This window comes from Carettochelys insculpta, chromosome 4 (genome assembly GCF_033958435.1).
Source record: "Carettochelys insculpta isolate YL-2023 chromosome 4, ASM3395843v1, whole genome shotgun sequence".
NCBI lineage: Eukaryota > Metazoa > Chordata > Testudines > Carettochelyidae > Carettochelys > Carettochelys insculpta.
Window position 1 is genome coordinate 91,749,157 of NC_134140.1, and position 24,375 is coordinate 91,773,531.

Here is a 24,375-nt window from a genome sequence, read left to right on the forward strand (position 1 = left end):
ATCCAGGGTTTCACAGCACCTCGCTTACATCTTGGACCTCATCTTATGGATACTCTTCACTTCAAACCTTCTGCCCTTTCATAGTGTTCACACTGATTTTCTTTCAGATTTAAGTAACCCATGTTTACACAGAGCAAGACAGACCCACTCCCTCCATAGTTTTCCAAACCTTGGCTTTTTTTTTAGTTTCAGACTTTTTCCATGAACTTTGATGGTCACACCATTGTCTTTCTCTTGGTTGTACATATGCTACATGCTTGGCATTAGCTTTGCCCACTTGCCCACTGCACTCTGCCAGCTATCCCTTGGCAGCTGCTTACCTGATGCACTCTGCCTGCTGCCCCTGCAAGGTATTTGTCTGCTGCTTTGTGGGTTTGGTTTTAGGCCAAACCCTGGGATTTCAGCTGTCCATGGCTTCAGCTTCCAGTGTTTTCAGCTCTGGGACTAGCCACTAGAATCTCAGTGCCCCCCAGGATGGATTGTCACAAAATAAGTCCAGACCCCAACATTTGTATGGGCTTTAGGTCTGTCTTTGAACAGTTGGGGGAAGGACTAGTTAAACAGGACTTATGGCTGCAGAGTCTAAAGGCTTCCAGCTGGTTCAACAAGATCCCCCTTCTACTTTACAGTGCTGTGTTGAGGGGAGTCCTGTGCAATCCACATCTTACACAGCGATGATGACTGCCCTGTACCCCCACAATAATTTCAAGCATTGGTGATATTCCACAATCCCTACACTGGGCGATAGCTTAATTTGTGACTTTACACCAACAATTTGACTTCAAAAGAAGACACGCCACTGTTTCATCTGCTACCCAGCAGTTCTTTCAAAACAAAGTAATTATTTATGGAAACACTTTCTACAACTCTTCCCATTGCCATGTGAATGATCTCTAAAGTACACATTCTCCAAATTCCTTCAGCAGGATTGAGCTCCTGCCGCTACATTCCTTACTTAAAGTTATCGTTCCTCCATGATTGTCCTTGAGCCTCAAGGAATTAAATGTTAATCTTTATGTCAGGTGAAGAGACTCCAGAAATACATCCAACCTAAACTGGTAACCCTACTTGTTTTCCACTAGCAAAAGAAAATAAAACTGTTGAAAATCAGTCTTCTGAATTGTTAGAGTTTATAAAGATGAATTTGGTTGGTGGATAGACAGAAAAAATATACCTCAGTACTTGGGACCAATACGAAATAAACTAACCTGACACAGATCCTCCAACTACATTCCCAATGACCGGTGCTGGTCAGATAAGTAGAATATGTGTCCATATTAAAGATTGTTGTTAAAGATGTCACATATTAAACACAAAAATAACTCTTCTGCTATGCAGACCTTTAAAGATGCAGTTTAGACATAATTACAAATATTCTGTCTATTTTCCCCTTTATGTTCAACATAAATAATTGCCAAATATTAGGTTTAAACCTAACATGATGAAGAGAGTGGTAAGGGAGAAAAGATGGGAAAGGTAAACAGGGACAGAAAGAAATTGGAGGCCACTGGAAATCCATGTTGGTGTTAAAATGACTGTAATTATGAACTTATGAACGATCTGAAGCGGTGCGAAGATGATCCCCTAGACTGAGACCACAGAAAGATGAACAAAAATGACTTTTTGCTCACCCATCCCCAGATAACGTGAATGGTGCTCCAGCACACACGAGAATTTGAAGTTTTTTAAATTGTGTTTCTGTCATTTAAGATATGTTATAAGTCCAAAAATAAATTTCAGGGGACTTGTTTATAAATATTTGAGAAGACTTAATGACAATTGGGATGAAAAACCATCAAGGGAGAACCCCACACTGATATTTTTTTGTCTTTATAGTTATTCAGATTTTTAAGAGTTTGAAAAAAGCTTTGTATTCTTGGATATCACCCTTTTGAATCCAATTATATTTCAAATCCTTTAAGAAACTTAATATGTATTTTTTTCTCACTGACATAAGTAAGTGGTATTTCTGTGCTCTCTTCCCTTTATGTTTCTCATAGGAGTTATACTTGAGGCATTGATGCTCCTTATATGCCCATTTCAGATAAGAGAAACAAAATATCACAGAATAATTAAGAAAATATATGAACACATATGGCATTTTCTTTGTTAAAGACCCTTTTCAATTGACCAAGAAATTATATATTCATTTTTAATCTAATTCTTGTGATGTTTTGGCATTCAGCTTTGTAAAGAGGAAAACAGTAAGCAGAGAGCTAATACATTATGGAATAATTATGTCAAAATAAGATTAAAAGAAGAGAGCTAGCTCCAGAATAATTTTGTCACTTGTGACAATCCTTAATAAAAGCTGTTCATATATACTGCAAAACGATTTATGCTATGTGAGTACATTTCCCTATATCTTTTTTTGCTTCTTAATATTTGACAGCTTTTTAGTCATTAATATTTCTTTATCTTGATTTTTTTTTCAGTAATAAGCTTAATTTGGGTGGAAGTTGCTCTATAAAATAAAGGCAAATATGAAAATACCTACAAATTAAATGAATTCTAAAATGACCCAGAAAGAGCCCAGTCAAAAATATGTTTACTACAATTGTGCAATTCTGTTCTGAACAGTGATTTTCTTTAAAGGGGGAAGAGGTTCCCATCTGCAACGTGTCTCAGTGATTTCCTGAAAGCATGCTAAGTCTTCTAAAATAAAAATATGTCTTGTTCTAAGTGACCACACAGCCTAGAATCTATGGGTCCCACTGAGATAGAGGGCAGTGATGTAGCTGAGTTTACACAAACACTTGGTGACACAGAAGTGCTTGGAGTCTCGTGATGTCTTGAAGCAGTGCAATCGTGAAGTGGATGGAGAAAGTGAGACTGAAATTGCAATGGTTTGGGCAAAGAGGAGCGAGTATTTTTCTTTTTTTTTTAAATTTTGGGAGTCTGTCTGGAAGACTGTGATAAATCTGCACCAGTCAGTCTTATTAGGTCTTGAATGACATAAGCACCTTGCTCAGCAGGTTTGAGGTTGCTGAATGTGCCAGAGACCCGAGAGTACATTGTCTAATGCCGAACAACTGCTATTACAGTCAGCAGAACAATGTCTTACTCTTGAAACTTCCTAAGAAGGATCCAAGATGCAGTCTGAGGTCACGTGAGTGATCATTTAGGGTAAGCAATTGCAGGTAAAGTGAACCCTACATTATAAAGTACAGAGGATAGCTTTATGTTAGTGTTATGCACTCCCAGGAGAGCGAGAGATCTTGGAAGCAGTACTTTCAGAACACAGTGGAGGAGAACACATTGTTTCACCTCATAATCATGTTAGCGATAGCTGAGAAGCAAAGAGAGTCTCTGCAAAAGTGTGGTCCGGCCCTTTGAGGGCCTGCAGCTTCAGGGAGCAGTTAGCCCTGGCCTAAGGAAAAGCCCAGCAGGCAGGTTTTGGGAAACAGATGATCCAGGTCTACGCAGCAGCTAACGACTGGCTCAGATTCCTAGATGGAAGATAAAAGTGAGGACACAACAAGTGTAATGGAATGAGGGACAGGGTGACAAATGTATCTTTGAAGGCAGGCTGAGCAGGCTTGTACTGCTGAGGCGAAGAGATCAGCTCAGTTCAGGACTGACGCTTTTTCCAAATTTTTGATTTGTGTACAAGGATAATAAAAACAGAGAGGTCAGCTTTGATGGCAAAATAGCGTTGGACATGTCTGTGTTGTTCTCAGACTGGTGGGTGGAGCCACCTGACTGTGATCTTAGATAGTTTTTTTTTTAAGTTAACTGATGTGGAAATCTCTGGGACAGGAGTGTAAACTCAGGATTTGGGAAACTGTCTATATATATTTTGATGCTATTGGCCTAACAAATGATCCTTCACATACAACACAGGAATGGAGCCTAAAACCCCCATAACCCAGTTATTAGAACAGTCATGCAATATTCTGGAATCAATATTATTTCTTGCCCCATAACTATGGAAAAGCTCCTGAAATTGATACATTGAGGCGAGAAAGTATGAATCTGAGGTAGAAATTCCACAAAATTTCACCTCACTCTAACTTCCAATAGTCAATTTACAATTCCACAAAAAAATAAAATTTCTAACAGAGACACAGACAAATCTTGATGAAGAAGGGTCCAGTACTACTGGCAAATGCAAATATGACTCATGGATTAGCTCTGCAACGAAGAGGGAAAGTCTGCAACTATTTGTGTTTTACAGACATCTTTTAGCACTGACTTTGGCAGGGTCGGGATTTCACCCAGGTAATCTATTACCGGTTTGTGTAAATGGTAATTTTGTATAATTTCTCAGTTAAAAACCATTAACCGTGACATAGAAATTGTCATACTGATAGTTGACCTGAATTTATTCTACAAACTTTTGTTTGCCACTGAAGGCTGTTTGTGATTTATTCTCTACTACTCCTGAATCTACACAAATACACTATTATGAATAGCTAATGTTTTAGATGTATTACATCACTCTTTGCAAGATGAGAGCTTTATGCTTGCATCAGGTATCGTGTGGCATAATCCATTTAGACATTGTATTTTACTCCCCAAGCTTTTGATGATTGTGGAATTATGGTTTAAATATTTGCAATTTTATGTTAAAATTTGCTATAAGAAAGAGATTATGCATGCAGAACATGTGTGGGGAATCTGAAGATAACAAATGATACATCAAGCACAGCCTAATGTGGTTTTACTGGAGTAGAAACAAGGGTAATAAATCACCTGCCAATGTTGATAATAAAATACTCCATTGGCCTTCATCAGCCACAAGAGAAAGGTTAAATGTTATTTCTCCCAATAGCCATGTGGTCTTCATACCTGACACCTTCAATATTAAATTCTATCACTGTTTCTTGCAGAAAGCATTTGATCTTTATTCTTAATGGAACATTTTTACAAAGTACTGTTTGCAAAACCTCTAATGTCAATGAAATACCTTCATTCATTTTATGGTTATTGTACCATATAGAAAGTCTTCCATTTTTGAATAAAAACAGCCTGTTATGTAGAAGGTTGAAGGGACAGTTTTAAATTTACTGTTATTATCATTGAGTAACTTCTCATGATTTGTTTCATACCAGCCATAGCTGCTGTATGAAATTTAGTGTTCACTGTAGTTGTGGTTGCTGTCAGTGTTAACCCTTTAGTGAGATCAGCCATTTATTTTTGTTCATTTATGAAAACAAAGTCAATCAGTCACCTTAGAGACTGAATTGCACAGTGTAAAGAAGCAGAATAATGCAATAAATTTCTTCTCAATGAAACAAAGATCCATACCTAGTAAATCAAAGTCCGTCATCCTGCAGCTTGCAACAAGATAATGCAACATTTTATCCTTATCAAACGTTCAATAGCATGTTAGTAATAATAAAAGGGTTTAGTTTAGGCAAATTCTGAGGACCAAAATTAGACATTAATAACAAATGCATCTTATACTGGCCACTACACTGTTAGTTACGGTACAGTAGGCACTCCAAGATCATTTTGGAAGGGGTATGAACTCACGCATATATAAGGATTATAGACCTGGAACAAAAACCTTTATCCTAATCACATGCCTCGTTTCACAATATCCTCCTCCCCATCTGTTTTCTCAACCTGTGTCTTTATCAGCTTTTATGTATTTAATTATTTACCATGAAGAATACTTCTATTATTGGTATAATTGTAGGAAGCAGGTTTGGCTGCTTTCTGTCCCAGAAGGGGAAGAGTCCCTCCCTGCACCGTGGGAAACAGAATTTAGCCCTGCTCCCTGACCTGCCCGGAAGGCAAGGGGCAGGGCTACCAGTATAAAAACCCCAGCCCAGCCCTCAGTAGGGACTCAGTCATCAGGGAGGTCAGAGTGAAGCTCTGAACTCTCAGGCTGGGAGGAGGAGCAGCCTTTCCTCTGGGAGGGTTAGGACTGGTGTGGACAGAGCTCGCCATTGTGGCTGAGGCACTGCAGCCCCCAGAACACAGGGGAGCCCAACTGGTGTCTGACCAGGAGGCTGAGGATAGTCCTGGGCCTCCTTCTGGAGGAGGAATGACTCACTGGGGTACCATGTCTGACCTAGAGAAGCTGCCCAGCATTACATCAGGTATGAGAGGGGGAGATAGGGAAGTGGTCCAGGGGTCAGTGTATTTTGGTAAGGAGCCCTGCTCACTCTGGTGGCAGACCACTGCTGCCAGCAAGGCCCTGGGTGGGGATGCAGTGGAGTGGGTGGGCCTGCATCCTGTCTGCCATTACTAACCTGTGAGTGGCAGTCTTTTCCTTCTCCTGCTGCCCCCACCCTATGCTGATCCAGGCAGATGCCTGGGTGGTCCTGCTCTTGCTGCTTGTGAGTGCCTGGGCCTGCTGTGTATATTGACTAAGGGGCTAGACTAATTCTGGGGCCTGTCCCAAGGAGCCAGTTGTTGGCCTTTTGGGGCCTAAACTCTGGCCTGAGCCACAGGAATATGTTGTCTAGGGAGCTGGTGTGGCTGCTACCTGAAGCAACTCGCTGACAGTCCTCAATGGCTACGTCTACACGTGAAGCCTACATCGAAATAGGCTATTTTGATGAGTAACGTCTACACGTCCTCCAGGGCTGGCAACGTCGATGTTCAACTTCGACGTTGCGCGGCACCACATCGAAATAGGCGCTGCGAGGGAACGTCTACACGCCAAAGTAGCACACATCGAAATAAGGGTGCCAGGCACAGCTGCAGACAGGGTCACAGGGTGGACTCAACAGCAAGCTGCTCCCTTAAAGGGCCCCTCCCAGACACAGTTGCACTAAACAACACAAAATACACAGAGCTGACAACTGGTTGCAGACCCTGTGCCTGCAACATGAATCCCCAGCTGCCGCAGCAGCAGCCAGAAGCCCTGGGCTAAGGGCTGCTGCCCACGGTGACCATAGAGCCCTGCAGGGGCTCGAGAGAGAGCGTCTCTCAACCCCTCAGCTGATGGTCGCCATGGCGGACCCCGCTATTTCGAAGTTGCGGGACGTGCAACGACTACACGGTCCCTACTTCGACGTTGAACGTCGAAGTAGGGCGCTATTCCTATCCCCTCATGGGGTTAGCGACTTCGACGTCTCGCTGCCTAACGTCGAAGTTAACTTCGAAATAGCGCCCGGCGCGTGTAGCCGGACGGGCGCTATTTCGAAGTTAGTGCCGCTACTTCGAAGTAGCGTGCACGTGTAGACACAGCTAATGTGTTCTACACATTTTCCTTTGCTCATGGTCTGTAAGCAAAGAGATTTTGGGAGAGAGTGCTCCAGTGATGTAGGGCCAGGCAAGGCAGGTCTATGAAACAGTTGGGCATATCCAATAGGTGTCTTTCTTTGCAGCTCATATCTGATGGGACACATCAGCTTACCCTGTTATGCTAAGCTGGCAACAACACCCAAGCTAATAGGTCCCAAGTCCCTACTGATGCAGGGAACTCGATATTGCTGCACTGCTTGCAGCATTTTTAATTCATGTCGAACTTTCTTCCTGTCTAGGATGGCTTCCTTCAAGGCTTTGTGGATCTTTCCTCCTCCCCTCAGCAGGGACCCAGGGTCTGAGTTCACTCTACTGTTCTACTTACTCAGCAGCTGTCTGTGGGACTTCAGTGTTTCAATAGCAGCCTCACTTGCAGGAGGAAAGTGATACATGGGCTTAGATCTAAACAAAGACTTTAGGCACCTTCAAACTCCAGTAGAGTGCACCACAAGTGAATGAAGGAGCTTAGACTCTCTAACCAGGGATCAGCAACCTGTGGTTCTGGAGCCACATGCAGCTCTGAGTCATTTGTGGCTCTAGATGCTGCTGCTCACTCCTGACTGTCTGATGCCCCCTAACAAGAGCTCTCTGGGCAGGCCTGACCACAGAGCTGCCTCAGGCAGGCTCCCCACTCACTGGTAGGTTGCAGACCCTGAGATGCAAAACAGGTCCAGGTCTATGTGCACCTGAGCCACACATCTCCCTCAAAGTGCTAGGGGAGGGATGAGCACATGGGAGCAGCAGCTCCAGTAAGTCACAGCATTGGACTACAAGCAGGACTGGGGAGGCCTGAGGGTATGTGGCCCTGCAGAAGAGAAGCAGTGATTGGGTTAAAGCAGGAGGGGGCTGGGCAGTGCCTGGCTCTGGAGGAGGGTAGAGGGGATTGGGTTAAAGCAGTGAGTGGGGGCTGGAAGAACGTGGCTCTAGAAGATAGCGGGGGGGAAGATTGGGTTAAAGCAGGGTTTACTTTACTGTAAAAAGTTGAGCAACACTGGTGTGGAGGGTTGATCTGAAATTGCTCCTTCCTGCTGAAGAGCCAAAACCCAGGTGCAGCATCTTCCTTTTCCTCATTTGCTCCCTCCAACCTGGGGGTGAAAAACTTAAAATCTCTAACTGGTACAAATCGGTGTGTGTGTGCTGCCCTTAAGATAGGGGCTACAAAAAGCATGGTTTGACCTTAGTTATCAAGGACTGTCTTATTTTCACATGCATAGAAACTGAGGTACTGATTTTTGGTAAACAAACTTGGGGTTAAAGCTCTTGCTATTTTGGTTGCAGTCCCCTGGTCTAAGGGAACAAGGGACTCTGTTTTTTTTTGGTGTGGGCTTCAGCTGAGATGCAGTAGACAGCACCTTATGGGCTGCTTTTAAGTCTCCCTGACAGGGGTGTCCAGAGCACAACTTACTAACCAAGCAACATCCCTATATTTGTGTTGGCAGTGGGCATGCCAGTTATTATGCCTGGTGCAAAATTGTCAATATCCCTAGCCATATCTTGGATGCATTGTAATTTCTGATCTCTTGCCCTGACTGACAAAAAGCAAGTGAAGTGGGGATGAGGATTTCGACTAGTTCAATTAAGCCTTATTTCTCAGTTAATCTGAGAAAATTGTCTTAGTATTTTTGAAGTGCTGGATCTTTATAATTGGGATGTGCTTATGTATGTGGCAAAATCAGCTACAAAGGAAATAGTAAACAATTGAACTGAAGAAATTAGAAGCATCAAGCTATGTTGCACTTTCAGTTGCAACATCCTCTTTAGAGGTTAAATATGCTTTTTTCCTGAAATATTAGATAAACACAAGCTTACTTTGCCATAGCTATTTATATAGATATGGCACTGTCAAGCTATTGAGATTTAATGTTTGGTTTTTCCTTATTTTTGGAAGGAGATATTATAAATCAGATAAGAACACTGATTTTTTTGAAGTATGTTATTCAGATCTGGTGTTTGATGCAAACTTCTTAGAACATAGGCACACAAATAGCAGTCTAATCCTACACTGCTTTATGGTCTTTATTTGGAAATACTTTTACATACTAATAGCTATACAAAACTGGAAGCTGTATACAAGAAGGAAATCCCTCGTTTACTGCACCAGCATCATAAATCTCTTGTAGAGGAGTCTGCCCCTACTGATGGTTTGCAGACACTGATGAAACCATCCAGATGTATGTTGACTGTAATGAGAGGCCCAATATCCAGGGACAAGCAAAAGCGTTTCTAGTAAATAAGTATTTTGCTGTTTGCACTGAAATATAGTGGTTGCAAAGTATTTGCATTAATGAGAGAGCCTTGTAAACTCAGAACAATGGTCTTATTTAAAACATGCCTTTGTGTTTTGCTCTCATTCTTTATGCAGAGTTTTGTTTAAGTCAATGGATAAAATAGTTCATAAAGTGCAATAGATTTCTAGTGCAGACCAGCAGGAGAATCTCTATTTAGGTCTGTCTTTACCTTTTTGTCATATCTCTGCTAGGGAACTGACATTTTACACAAATGTCAAGAGTACAGTCCTTTGGAATTCAAGAGTTTAATTACTTGCATAGATGCACAAGCATTATCAGCACCATTGTTTTAGTCATGTGCACTGGTAGAAAACAGCTAAGCTTTTTGCAGTGAAAGAGTAGCCATTTATATTTATATTGCAATGGCAAGAGCACTTGATTGTGGTGAACCTCTGCTTAGAGAAGTAGTTGCTATATGGAAACGAGTTCTGCAGATCTCACTGAATCATTTAGTAGCTAACATTGTTAGCCAAAGTGGTTTAAATTATGCTGTGTATGAGACTTGATATGCTAATTTAATATGGCTTGTTTTAATCACCCTGTCAAGAGATGTCTACCTTGCAATAAAAGACCCATGACATGGTTGTAGCTGGTTCAGCTCATCTCAAGCTGAGGATCCCAGAACTTGGGCCCAAGAGCACATGTTTACTCTGAGATTTTGTACTCCAGGCTTGTGAGCCTTAATCAGCTGAACAAGGATAGTCACAGGTGTTTAACTTCTATGTAGTATGCCTCCAGAAGCCAATCTTTGCAAAACCTTATTGTTACAACTGACAACAAGGCAGTAAGTATAACGTCACAGGAAAAGCAGAAGTGCCTCCCAAAATGGTGCAAACCTTCATCTGTAAAACTTGAATTCAGGTAAAACCTTCCTGACTTTGTTGCAAATCTGAAAGTCAGATGTTTGGACAATTTGGGCTAAAGCTCAGATCTGAGGAGTGAATCTGGGCGTGGTTTTAGGGAACAGCCTATACTCTAGTGCTATGGCTACACTAGAAGCATCTGTCTACAGAAGTTACTGTCTGAGGTTCTGACAGATCACAGCTAGACAAAAGCAGATGAATCTTTTGATCCACTCTGATAAAAGGGTCCCCCCCGAGTGTCTGCTCGCTCCACTGCACCCCAGCCTGGGACCTTAGCAACTGCTAACACCAGATCTAGTCTGTGGGGATTCAGGCTGAAACACCTCAAGGCATAAGGGGATTTCAAAATTGCCCTGACACTTTGAAGTTTAAAATGTCAGTTGCTGCAGAGGGGTGGGGAGGGAGGCAGGAAGTTTTCTTAAGTGGTGCCTATGCATGGCAGCACTTCATTAGTAAACTCCCCATGCCCTAATTACCACCCTTCCTTCAAAGGAAGGTGGTGGTATAGACACAGCCAAAGGCTCAAAGTAATAGACTCAAAGCTCAGGGTCAGCAAAGGAGAGAACTCTCTTCTGGAGGTAAGAGTGCTGCCCTACACTCTCTGCCCCAGACAGAGGAATCTATAGGATTGGATCAGACAGACCAGCAGAAATAGAATTGAATCCACATGGAGGGCTGACTTGACAAGCAGTGGAGCAGAGTGAGTCACAACAGAACTGATGGCTGTGACGTTGCTAAGCTGAACTCAGAGGACACTGGCTTCTTCAGCTGATGGATGCAGAATAAATAGCAAAATGATCAGAGGATCTCTTAACTTCTCATAGTTCAATGTGTGAATCTGGGTGGTGACTCATGTAACTTTCCTTTTCTAAAGCCCTTATTGCTGTCCTTGGCACCTCTCACAGTAAAACTTCTCAGGTTTACACTGAGAAAATCAGAAGATAAAGCCCCTTTTTAAAAACAAGTACTTGATTACATTCACTCAGTTATTTTCAACAACTTGTGTCAGCTGCTGTTATAGATCGCAGGATTTTTTAAACTATGTTCACAAGACAGTGTTCTGAAGAACAACTCACAGGTGTCATGTGAATCTGACGCTAATATCCTACACCGATAGTTTTTTATTAAAACCAGATATAACATTACATGTCAGTGACATCTGCTTTAAATTGCTTCATTTTGTTACTTTTAGTTTATGTTGCTGTGGGGCAGTTTGTTTTTGGTCTGACACTTTTTGGAAAATTTGTGTCCTCAATAAAAAATTTAGTTTTCTGTCATCCCAACCATTCAGAAATACTGTTATGGATACCCTTCCCTATCTTGCGAGGAAGAATCATACTTTCACCACCCTAGTATGCATTGTATGGTGACCAGTGAACTGGAGTCAGGGCCACTGTTCCTTGGTTGGACTGCTTCTTGATGAGATATCAGGAAAGGTAGGGAACTGGGCTGGAACCAGCTCAGCTGCTGGGTTAGTGCAGGGCACAAACTTTACTTGTTCAATTTAACTTGCATTCAGCTTCACTCTGCATATGAAACCTGGTGCCCATATTTTAATTTGGAGTCCTCAGCAGTGTAGCAATTGGTAATAAAATCCAGGAACAGGCCAGCTGCCAGGAGAAGGCAAAGCAGGCCACTGCTTAAGGTCCCAGCAATTCAAGAAGGCCAGTCCTTTAACTTACCACTGGAGTGTCAGACAACATGTTCTGGGCAGCACTCAGGGTATTGGGTGCAGCACCTTCTAGGTGCTGCTGAGGGCTAAATGCTCCAGCCCTTCTGTTCCTGCCTGATGGCTACCACAACTTCTGGGAGTGGGGAGTCGCCTCCCCTTCATTTCTCAGGCACCTATAAAGTCTGCAAGCCACACCAGCCATGAAACTTGGTGTGAATGCCCTGGGTTTTGGAGAAACAAACTTATCACAGTAATGGACCCTATACAGGCAGGAGTCCAAACTGTACATAGAACTGCCACTTAAGAGGTTAACAGTAGGGAAATAACTTTCCCCCGCCTCCCCATAAGATAAAATAGAGGTTTGCAGTCCTCTGAAGCTCAGCACATCCTCAAGCCCCACAGTAGCATAAGTTCCACAAATCAGAATGAAACAATAGACTCACTCAAGTTTTGCACTAGAGGCCAGTCTAAGGGGGAAAGGGATAAACACCTGTTTCTGTTATCACACACTGCCAATGCCATCTCAGAATTGCAAAATTGGACTAATCTAGTCTGCCTTCATGGGGTGGAGCAGCTGCTGTTGCTGATGGTGACCCCAAACGTAGCAATGCAACAGGACAGAAGCTCCTTTGTGGGGTATACATAATACCATCTCCCCCTCTTAGCATGAAGCTAGAGATGTCCTAAAATAATGACACTGTTATAGTCAGTGGGACTGGAGTCCAAGGGAAGTCATAGAGAATGAGAGCCTGAGCAGACACAATATTCCCAGAAGTACATTTAACAAAACCAAGTAAGAGCAAGTGACTGAGGTTTGAGACTGATACCTACTGGGGAGAAAACTTAAATCCGTGATGCACAACCTAGGCTGGTGGAGGGCTACTCATGCAGCTCACCCATCTTAATGGACTTCAAAACTGTCATGACCAGAAGGGTCTCCCAGAGTAGGGTACTTTGAATTTTCAGGGTATGCAGATTGTTCTGTAGCAGTGCTTTGATTGAATGCAGAGGGCACGTGCAGCTTTTACAGTCAATGTTGTGTGACACCCCTCTCTTCACATGCTTTTGCTTTCTGGGTGTCACCTAAGTAATGCCAGTAGCACGATACTGATGGAAACCATCAGAATTTGGCAACCGTGTACATGTAGTAGTAGTAAGCGTCTTATGTATTGAGCAATAGTTTAAAAAAAATTGTGGCCCCCCCACAGAATCCTGATGGACCAAATGTGGCCCTCAGGCTTCAGGTTCCCCATTACTGACTTAAATTGTTTGAAGAAGTTTTCCAAACTAGGGCAATAGTACAAAGAAGGTAGAAAGATGAACCATTTTTGTCATTGTGTGCACGAGAAGGAGAGGGTCCCCTAAATTAATCATACACTGGACAGTAGCGATAACATCCCAGCTTTCATTTAGTCAGAGCATGAGTTCACACTGTTAGGAAAGGAAAGTAACAGGAGACAATATCAATTTCTGGGAACATACCAGTGTTTGTAGGAAAACGCCCTGTGGTGCTCCAACTGGACAGTAAGGCATTTTGCAATATAATCCATCAGGGCACGTTAGAGTCAAACAGACCCATTACAGGAACAATCTAATAATGTACAATGAGAGCATAAATCAGCCTGTAGAAAAAAGTGACTTTATAGTAACTATCCTGAAAAATAACTTGTGTTGCCAACTGGAGTTTGTGTTGGTAAATATGCACTGCATACCCATGTTTTTATAGCTGCAATACAATAAGGAAAAATCCCTGGGCCAATGAAGACAATGTTAAAAGTGCATAAGGATATTTTCAAAGGTAAATGTACCTTGAATAAGGTCTTGGCTGGAAATATTCCCCTCAGTAGAAAATACATATTTACCATGGAGGAAAATTCCAGTGGCACTATGACTCTGTCTACACTTGCATTTTTCTTTTGAAAGACATGCAAATGAGGGACCTCAAAAATGCATATGAGGTGCAAATTTACATCTGCTACCTCATTTGTATATTCTTTTGAACAAAGAAAAGCAGTGTAGATGCAGCTCTTTCAAAAGGTGTAAATCTGCACCTCATTTGCATTTTTGATTTCCCTCATTTGCATTTTTCTTTTGAAAGAGAAATACAAGTGTGGGCACAGCCTATGAAATTAGGTGCACAAGGAACTCAAGCCTTCAGAATAAGAGTATCCTACCATTCTCAGAGTTATCCTCATGCGGCATACTCAGGCTTGATTTTTAAATAAAGGCAATCTGACAAATTAACGTCTGTGTAGAACCAAAACCAATCAGCTGGGCATGGAAAAGATGATGCTATCTGCTGCCCACATTTGATATCTTGGCAGAATTGTCCAAAGTCAGAATTTTTGTGTTTTATGACATGAAGAAAGAGTTTTAGCACGAGTCTCAATGAAGAGTACAGTATGCTGACAATCTTCATACCATCATTTGGAAGCTGCAGATGGCTATGCATGCCGATGAGCATATAAGCCCATCACCTGAGGTGTTGCAGACAAGACTTTCACACAACTCGGCCTGGGATAAAAAAATATTGCAGACGATATCTCCTTTGTAGGTGGAGGAAATAATGGTGCAAAACCTGAACAAGACCATGGCAGAGAATGGCAAGCTTTTCTAGAGCAGTGCAAGGACAAGCACATAAAATTCAACCCAGGGAAAACATGACACATCCAGCATGAGGTGACAGTCAGCAGAAGAACTGAAAGCAGATCTCTGCACAACCAAGGCTGTCAGAGGCATGCCAGCTCCTGTGGATATGAAAAGGGTACAGAACTTCATAGGAATTGTTTTGTTTTGCCCAAATTCTATCCAAACCCATCTTTAGCAACGGACATGTATGCCAGCTCACAAGGAAACAAGCTGAGTTGGCAGGTCCACAACAGCAGCCATTTGATACAGTACAATAAATAACTCTTATCCCAGCCTGAAGTAGCGCTAGCCAGGAGAGCTACTAACGCTCCAGTGTGATGCATTGGAGAAATTATCTTGTTTGGTGGCAGCCTGCCTCTTATGCCAGCAAAGCCTTGATGGAAACTGAACCAAGGTATATCAAATAGGAAAAAAGAGCTACTGGCTGTAGTATCTGGAGTACAGACATTTCATCAATATACCAATGGGCACCAGTAATACACTGTCCAAGCACCAAACCCTAGAAATAATTATGGAAAAACTCCTTAATTCTCCAAAGAGATTGTGTAGCACTTGTTGCTACATTTCCAGCATAAAGTGAAGATCAGATACTCTGTAGGATGACTACAGCTGCTAGTCATTATGACATAAATGACTTCCCCACAACCCTCCCTTCTCTTTGCCCCTTCCCCCATAATATGTAAACACCATTCTCATTTTTCTTCCAAAATTTGATAGTGGGTATTACCTCATAAATTGTTAGCCTTTAAGGTGCTACAGGACTGCCTGGTTGTGGGTTTTTTGTGAAGCTACAGGCTGACACGGCTGCCCCTCTGAGACTATCCACTCTTTTCTACACGAAGGAGTGAAAGCTTTTTCAAAGTCAATTGCAATGTTCAGTTTGGCAGCTGATAGTAGCAGCTTTACAAAGTAGTCATAATGAGATGGATATGGTGGAATCTAGTTATTGAGCCCTCTGCAATTACAACATGATAGCAATCAGCAGACTGTAGATTGCAGTGTGGCTTTGAGAGATCATATAAGTGGAAAAGGTGGGCTGTTGATAAAGTAATTGAGAACTGACCATGTCACTGATATTTTTTTTGGGAGGCCACTATCACTTTACACAAAACAAAATTCAGGAATATAGCACTTCTTCCATTGATCTGACCTAGATGTGTCAAAGCATTTGCCATCAGAGGAGTTACTCATCTTGGCTGAAAGCCCAGGATATCAACTGTTCTTAATTATTACAATTATTCTTGTAATAACCACATAGGCTATTGAAATCACCAAATGGATGGTAGGATAGCTGGGGGCTGTCAATATTGGATGTAATCATTGCAATGACAGTGGCTCATAACTTGACAGTCAATCATTTATCACTTGTGCTGGAAGTTAAGTAGGGTTTGTGGTGGGCATGATGTGAATGGAATCATGAAGGTATGTTCTGTGGATATCATGAGTCCATACTTATGTGGGACCCTGGCAAGACCCTAGAGGCATTAAGCTGCACCCATCTCTGCTGGTCTTGGCTGCCTGGTCCATGCTTCCCCCTTTCCATGGTCACGGTTTCAGTCCCCGACCCAAGCTGTGTCCTGACCTACTTTTCCCCTTCCATTTGGGGTCTGCTGGCTTGAGCCTGTTACAGGTGATAACCATTTACCTTTGATTGCCTTCACTCTCCAGGTGCAATTTTTGTAGTGCAAGGACATCAATGTTTTAACTGTGTAGGACCACTACACTATAACTACACTTAGCGTTGGATAGGATTTTGATACTGGGCTTCAGAATTTGTAGCAATGGGCCAGTAAGTAATCATAGGCTTAAAAAAAACCTTATAATTCAGATTGACTCGCTAAGCTAAAAAGAAGCTGAGTTCTAGGTAACTTACCACCTTTTTCTTGCTTTTTGTCTGCCCTACTTTTGAAACTCTTAAGCCGTATCTACGCTTAGGAAAAATGTTGAAATGGCCATGCTAATGGCCAAATTGGAAAATACTAATGAGATGATAAAATGAATATTACGTGCCTCATTAGCATGCTGCTGACCACAGCATGCTGCATTTTGATTGCGGGCGGCTCGGCTACACAGGGGTCCTTTTGAAAAGGACCTTGCAGACTTCAAAATTCCCTTATTCCTGTCAGCTGATGGGAATAAGGGTATTTTGATGTTTGCGGGATCCTTTCCAAAAGGATCCTGTGTATCTGAGGCATATGTGATCAAAATGCAGCACTTTCAAAATTCTGTGGTCTGCAGTATGCTAATGAGGCACTGAATATTAATTTCAGCACCTCATTAGTATCTTCCAATTTTCCCATTGGCATGGCCATTTGAAATTTTGGCCATGTGTGGCCACAGCCTTAGAGTTAATGGTAGAAGTCTAGCCTTCTGAGTGGCTTTCCATACAGCTTTATTCAGAGTTTCAGCCATGTGTGCCATAATTGAATGTTTCCTTCACATGAACACTTATCATGCTGGTATAATGTATATGTGACATACTAGGGTAGAATTCACATTAACTCATTGCTGTGCCATCCTTTCCCACTCATCTGAGGTGACCTTTACTATATTTAGCTGCTTTAGTCTCCAGCTGGACTATTCACAAACAGCCTCTAGCATGCAACTTGCTCCCAGTTATATCTGTGAGTTCTGCAGCCAGCTAGCCACACCTTGCCTCATACCAATTTTTGTTATATTGCAGGATAATCTCAACACACTCCCAGTAATAGATTTGCTTCCAGAATTGTATGTCCCCTACTGCCCAGTCCTCTTCTGGACTATACAAAAGTATGCAAAGTCTGTTATTTCTGTAAAGGAAGCAATATATCCTCACAACTTGCTATAACAAATGAAATATCTCAGATATGGTAACTTAAACACAATCTTTTTCAGAGGGACATTATTAAGGGCCCAAAAGCAAGTTATTCTGCTATGTAGGAAAGGTATAAAGTATGGAAAAAGACCACTTTTATCTTAGCCAAGAGATCATGCATGATCTCAGTCAAAAGTCCATGTGAAAAGGGAAACCAGGCCAAATTACAAATGATGAATATAAGCAAACAATACAGGTGTGCAGGGGCAAGGTTAAAAACGTAAAGGCACAAAATGAGCTCCAACTAGCTAGAGGCAAAAGGGATAACAAGACCTGATATAAATATGTTATGAGAGGATGATCAAGGACAGAGTAGACACGTTCAATGATGAGGGAGAAACAATATCAGAAAACTTGGAAATGTCAGAGGTGTTTAATGACCTCTTTGTTTCAGTCTTCACCAAGATGTCAGATGAAGGTATGCGTAACATAGCAAATGCTAGTGGGAAGGAAGTAAGGTTTAGAAGATAAAATTAAAAAAAAAAAAAGTTAGATGTCTGCAAGTCACCAGGCCCTGATGAAAAACAATCTAGAATACTCAAGGAACTGACAGAGGAGGTATCTGACCCTTTAGCTATCATCTTTAAAAAGTCCTGGAAGTTTGGGGAGATTCCAGAGGCCTGGAAAAGGGCAAATACAGTGTCATCTATAAAAAAGGAAATAAAAACAGCCCATGAAATCACAGACTAGTTAGTTTTACTTCTGTGCCAGGAAAGATAATGGAGCAAGTAAATAAGGAATTCATTTGGAAGAAAATGATAGGTATGCACTGTGATAGGTAACAGCCAACATGGATTTGTAAAGAACAAATCATGCCAAACCAATCTGATAGCTTTCTTTGTTAGGATAACAAGTCTTATAAGGGAGAAGTGGTGGACATGTTATGCCTAGGCTTTAGCAAGGCATTGATATGGTTTTACATTATCATCTTATCAATAAAGTGGGCAAATACAACTTAGATGGGGTTACTATAAGATAAGGTAGATGGATAATCCATTATCTGAGGTTAGATATTAATGGTTCGCAATCATGCCAGAAGGCCATAACAAGTAAGGTTCTGCAGGGGACAGTTTGGGACTTGTTCTGTTCAATACCTTCAACAAATAGATGTTGGCATAGAGAGTATGCTTATTAATTTTGGAAATGATACCAGGCTGGGAGGTGTTGCCACTACTTTGGAGGATAGGCTCCTAACAAAGTGATCTGGACAAACCTGAGAAGCGTCCTGAAGTAAATAGGATGAAGTTTAACATGACCAAATTCAAAGTACTCCAGTTAGAAAGGAACAATCAGTTTCACACATACAGCATGGGAAGTGACTGTCTAGCAAGGAGTACTGCAGAAAGCAATCTTGAGGGTCATAGTGGATCACAAGCTAAATATAGCTTTGCAAAAAAAAAAAAAGCCAGCATAATTCATGGGTGCAGTAACAGGAACGTTGTAAACAAGACATGAGGAATCATTCTTCTGCTCTGCTCTATGCTGATTAGACCACATTTGGAGTATTGTCCATTTTTGTGCATCACATTTCAAAAAGGATGTGGAAAAATTGTTGTTGTTTGGTATCTAGTTATCACAGTAATAAATACATTAAACTTTCCTGTTTATATTGGAATTTAGTCTCTGCCCCTCAGCTCTTAATTGATTGAATAGTAAGCAAGAAGACATGAGAGGCTCTGTCTTCAGTTTTTGGCCAGTGTCAAGCAGCCTTAAAACATCTTGCATTATGCTCCTAATTACTTGTTTTAGATTTAAGGTATCTCAAAATCACTGAGCACAAGAGTGTTTGTTCCACCTGAAAGCTTAGAAGGTGTCTGCTATATTATAAAACACATCTGCTGAAGCTACTGTACAGTAATATGACTTACCAGCTGATTAAATGGACTGGACCTCTAAAATCAGGCACTAAATCAATAGTTAACATTCAAGTGATTGACCTTCTGTTATAAAGCCATAATATACTTTCCAAATGATTGACAGTTCAGAAACTTGCGGATCCATCTGTTAGTTTTCTATCATGAGTTCCAAATGTAATCCTCTATTTTTATAAGAAATGACTACATCCCTTTGTTTAAGGAGTAACTTCAGAAGCCTCTCTCCCAACTTCAGTGGCTTTTGTCTTCGTGATGACCAATCAACAAATAAGACACATCTAGAGATAAGAAACGTAAAGTGGAATGTAAGTCTATTTGCATACATAAAATGACTGTATTTAATGAGAGAGCATAATCCAAAAAACTAAATATAAAAGACACCAAAACAAATATTTTTACCATGAGAAAATATCTGGGGAATATTTTATCAAAAGAAGTAGAGTATCAACAACACTGCTTCATGGTAATGCTATTCTACTTTTAAGATGTAGTTCTTCATCTTAACTTTACTGCACAAATGAATACATCTCAATAGAAAAGAAAGGTCAATATATACTAGGGTTAAAGAAGAAACAGGAAAAATACAGATACACACGCAATGGAGAGAGAAGCAAACTTTGGTGGTGTTGCCTCTTTATAATAGCTCTTTGTGGTAATTTGACACAAATAACTTGAGATTTAAAATCAATTCAGATTACATTTGTGGGATACAAATTATCATTTCTTCTTCTTCCACTGTGATGATAAAGTGGCATGTTACCATGTTACCACTTAATTCTCCATTATTTAACCCTTCCAATTTCTACATTGGAATGTTGTCCTCTAAGTGCTCTCCTTTCATTATTTCATTATGGTCAGATATAGCTCACTTTTGAAACAGGTGAATTTTTCAAAGGCTGCATCTACCCTACAAGCATCTGTCTACAGAAGTCCTGCTGGAAGAGATATGCCAACAAAACTTCTGTCAACTGAGAGCATCTATACATAAAGGCGGATCTATCTTTTGATCTGCTCTGTCAACAAAAGGGACCTCCAGAGTGTCTTCATGTCATCATTTTTTTCACTTTCTATTGACAAAATGCATTGTGTGCAGATGCTGAGTTTTGTCTACAAAACTTGCTAGTATAGGTGTAGCCACAGTGAATGTTTCTGATGAATTTTGTTTTTCATGTTTGTAAGTTCTTTTAAGAAGCTTTGGTTTTTAGTTTTTTAACAATCTGTTTTTAGTTCTTCAACATTGGCTTAATCATCATTCAATATATCCCACTCCATGCCTTCTTTATAGGCTCCTTACTTAGCAAAGATGTGAATGTATAATATTTGCTCACCTAAGTTGAAATAATACCATGTTTGCTGGCTAACTGGATGGTGAGATTTTTTTAATCACTTATTAAAATGTAACCAATTTCAAGATGAATTGTGGAAAGTTAATATGAATATCTTCTTGTGAATATTCATAAGACTCACTTCCCTGAATATTTAGCAAATGAAAATTTTACTTTAACTTATCAGAGTCACAAGGAGCTGTCTTTTGAACTGATTAACATGTGCATCTAATTGTAATAGGTAGTTATCAGAACAGGTACACATGGCCTTTTTACACTGAGCTAAAGGCAAACCCTTAGGCGGAGCTGCCTTTTTAAATCACATTTTCTTTGAAGCCTACCAAAGATGTGCAGAAGTTTCCAAAAAGTAACACATTCAAAGTGTACCATATAGAGTCTTCCTGCTGCTTCTGGCAATTAGACCTCACGGACAATGGCGCACAGAGGCACCACAGGCCCCCTGGCAAAGTGGGAGGAGACCCTGGCTTCTCTCCCCAGAAGGAGTAGACCCAATGGTGGATGGGGTGTGGCCGATGTCATTTGTCCCTCAGCACTGCCCTGACAACATCCCCACAGCCACATGCAGCAGTGCTACCTCAGCAATTCAAAGGGGCCTGGAGCTCTGGCCACCGTTACTGCTACTTTGGCAGCAGGGGGGCTCTGGGCCCCTCTGAAATGCTGGGCCCAGGGCAGTTGCCCCCTTTCCCTTCCTGTCCTCCCAGTCTGCAGGCTTGGTCATGGCCACTCCTGAGATTAGCCCCTTGTCCTATATATATGTATTTAGGTGAATCAAGCTGTTCTCCTAGCTAATCCTGCAGGCAGCACTGGTCTGAAAAACATGACACAGCATTAAAATAGAGGGCATGAACCATTGCTATCATTGTACTGCCTCTGCAATAGGTTTCTGTAAAGTCTCTCCCTCCACATTAAAGGGTTAAAAATCAAGAATTACCATTTTAACTGTTGTGGCATTAAGCAAAATAGCTTTGAGGTGAATCCAACAGCATGCATGTTCTTGTTCAACAATCTTCCCAAGAGCCAACAAAATCAAGTGTTCGCTGGCATTTCCCAAGAGCTGTTTATATTCTGCTGGTGAGTCTGCTTCTCTGCTGCTGTCTGTTGAGCAATATAGGTGCTTGCCCTGACAATGAATAGTGGCGAAGTGATTTCCCTTTCACCCATAGCCCATACAATATTCTGCCATTCAATGTCTGGATTTTTCAAGGGGTGTTTTATTTTACTGTAAAGATGTTCCAGGGTGAAGATTTCAGAGTAAAGCAGAGACACACCTGCTATTTGTCCACAATGTGCTTAATGATTTGTTAATAAACCAGTTCTCCAAAAACGTAGCACAATTCTGGAATAGCTTTTCTTCTCTTAATTAATATCTTCCTATTTACTGGATAGATGGCAGCTGCTGGGAGATTTTGCTTCTCGCTTTCACATATGAAGTAATGGTAATGTCAATCATACTGGAAAAGCATAAGAGATGAACATTGGAATAGTTACCCTACTACGGGGACAATAATGCCAAAAAGTTTCTACAATATTTGCTCTAATTCATAAATTCTCATGATCTTTTTGTGTTGGCTCTCTGAACAGCTGGATGATCATGCTTTCCTGGCTAAGAGTTTGCAAAAAGTTGCACATACTAGTATTCAGGCTAATGGAAGGTCACATTTGCAGTCATGAGCAGTGATGTTCAAATATTTCCACATTCATATAATTAGGAATCGGAAAAAATATAGTGAGGCTTATTTGACCATCCAGTTAAAATTCAAATGTCTGGGAACATTTTTGTTCTTAAAACCAAAACTTCAGAGGAAAAAAATTAAGAAATAGTTAGAACCTTGTGATTTGATTTTTCAAAAGCAGAAGATGCAGCGAAATTTCATTGCATTAACTGTTAAACTCTAGGCCCTCATTCACACTGGCAATCTTTCTGCAGATAATCGTAACATATTAAGAGCATATGTTCTTTTGTGCTTCTTTAGGAAATAGCACCTGAAGTGAGAAACTTCTCATCCATAGGTAGCAGGGGAAGGGAAGATGTTTCTAGCAATCAGTATTTATTTCACATCTGCAAGGTTCAGCTCCTCCTGTTCCCCCCCGCCACCCCGCCTCTTTCTCTCTCTCCCCCCTGTTCCAAGTTGTGGCCACTATTTCAGCATAAAAAGCCCAGGAAGTTCTCATGATGATCTGCAGTCAGGTAGGTGTGTGTCTAGCTCCCACTCATCTTTCAGACATTGCTTCTGGTTAGGATTAATGAATGAAATTTAGGGATTTTAGATGGAATTACTTGACTGAAAAATGGAACTACGAAAAAAAACCAAATACACACTTGACTCCTATTCTTAGCTTCTGATTCTCCCTTAGAAACTCTTGAATGGCTGCTTTTTTTTCCATTAGTGCATGCAATGTTTGCATCTGCACCTCCTGAGTCTAACCCTACTTTTTGGGAGGGCAAGTGGGTGATTATATTGGTGACATAATGGATGATTGAGTCATCAGGAATATAATCTGACATCACATACTTAATTTTATTTCTGATTTAAACAGTAAAGTTTGGGAGAGACAGGATAGGTGAACAGTAAACATGTGTAAGGGAAATATTGCATGAATGATGGTTCAGAGAACAAAACTTACACTATTGCCTTTGCAAAAATAAATCCAAAGCCTGTAGAGATTAAGGGTGAGAGGTTCAACTGGTAAACCAAGGACGATAATCTTAGTGAATTTTGGAATCCCTTAATTTTGGAGAAGGAAGGAAAAGTCATTAGCTATGTCCACACTAGTGATCTATCAACAGAAGTCAGTCAGCGGAGATTTCCCAGCAAAATGTCTGTCGACAGCACATCTACACATAAAAGTGGCTGGTGCTGTCAATACATTCTATTGACAGAAAGCAACCAGATGCCTGGTCTCCTCCTTTTTGACAGAATGGGCTTGGTAACCTGGAAGAGATGTTCACATGGGTGGCAAGCCCTTCCTGAAGTCCTGGCCCAGAGTGCTATTATAAGGCCCCCCCACCACCTACATTCTCTGCCCATGCCAAGCAAGGGCTGCCTACCTCCCTGGAGGGACAGCAAAGGTAGTATAAGGCTCCCACACTTGATGAGTTTCATCTATCTGGTGATCAGTGGTGCCAGAGTAGCCCCTAGGCTTGTGCTGGCCTTATATATGTTCTGCGCTTCATCCCAGTTCTCCTCCTCTGGAGAGGCAAACTTGATTCTACCAAAGAGGAATATGTCCTGGCCACTTTAGGATGCCACTAGCACCCGCTGCCTTGGGTGAGCAGGCAGGTCTGGAAACACATCACCAGTTCTGACTGGTGGGACACGCTCTTCATGGGGCATTGGGGCAACAAGCAGTGGCTTCAGAACCTCCACATAATGAAGGACACCTTCCTGGACCTTTGTGGCCAGCTCATCCCTGCCTTCTGCAGACAGGGCACCCATCTGCAGCCTTCCGTCTCCATGAAGAACAGGGTTGCCATCGGTCTATGGAAGCTCACCACGCCCAAGACCTACCTCTCCATGGGGAACCAGTACAGCATGGGAAAGTCCACAGAGGGCTATCATCATCCAGATAAGTCGCTCCTGGGCTGTGGACCCTGCACCAAGGAGGGAGTGTCCCAACCAAGGGGA